Source organism: Vigna radiata, chromosome 8 (genome assembly GCF_000741045.1).
Source record: "Vigna radiata var. radiata cultivar VC1973A chromosome 8, Vradiata_ver6, whole genome shotgun sequence".
Classification (NCBI taxonomy): domain Eukaryota; kingdom Viridiplantae; phylum Streptophyta; class Magnoliopsida; order Fabales; family Fabaceae; genus Vigna; species Vigna radiata.
The window spans coordinates 36,818,994-36,819,702 of NC_028358.1; the positions used below are offsets into that span (position 1 = coordinate 36,818,994).

The window sequence follows — 709 nt, forward strand, 5'->3', positions numbered from 1 at the left end:
ATAAGATTTTAAAACAGAAAAAAAAATATTTGATTTTTTAATCCTCAAATTTATAATATTTTTTTGTGTTTTTAAATCATAATATGTCATATATGAACAAAGGTGTGTTTTTATTATTTTTTTAAAATTATGCAAATAATATTTTCAATTCACTAAAATCGGCATTGTTAAATACATAAATTATTAAAAGGAATATTCCGCCAAAATAATTAAAATAGATGGGGACGATTACAAATACACAAAAGTAGAGTGAAGAAAAGAAAAAGAACGAGGTTACAAAAACAAAGGCCCACAAAGTCGTAATGGGCCATGTTTTACTGATGTGGACAGGAAGAAAATAGCCCATATAGAAAAAGATAAATAAAAAGTCAAAACGACCACAGTGGGAGTCGAACCCACGACCTTTTGATCCGAAGTCAAACGCGCTAATCCACTGCGCTATGCGGTCTTCAGATGTTAATCTATCACACATATGTGTATTTAATTAAGTATTTAATCAAAAAATTATAATTATACTTTGTTTTCTAAGAGAGAGTTCGTAAAAAAGTACTATAAGATTAATGGGGAAGGAGATGAAAATTAAATGCTCAATAGCGCCATCAGTATTCAGTATATACATATAAAATACAGAGTGATAAACTTTCAAAAGAAAATGATAAAAATTATTTTGTTTAACATGTTTTTTTCTCCCCATCCCAATGTTAGCACA

The 709-nt window shown here is 28.2% G+C and overlaps 1 non-coding gene across 1 annotated transcript; it reads right to left on the reverse strand.

The window, feature by feature from the left end:
• Positions 1-374: 374 nt before the first annotated feature.
• On the reverse strand, positions 375-448 carry TRNAR-UCG. Its single transcript has one exon. It is a non-coding gene; the product is annotated as a tRNA-Arg (tRNA).
• Between the last annotated feature and the right edge of the window lie 261 nt (positions 449-709).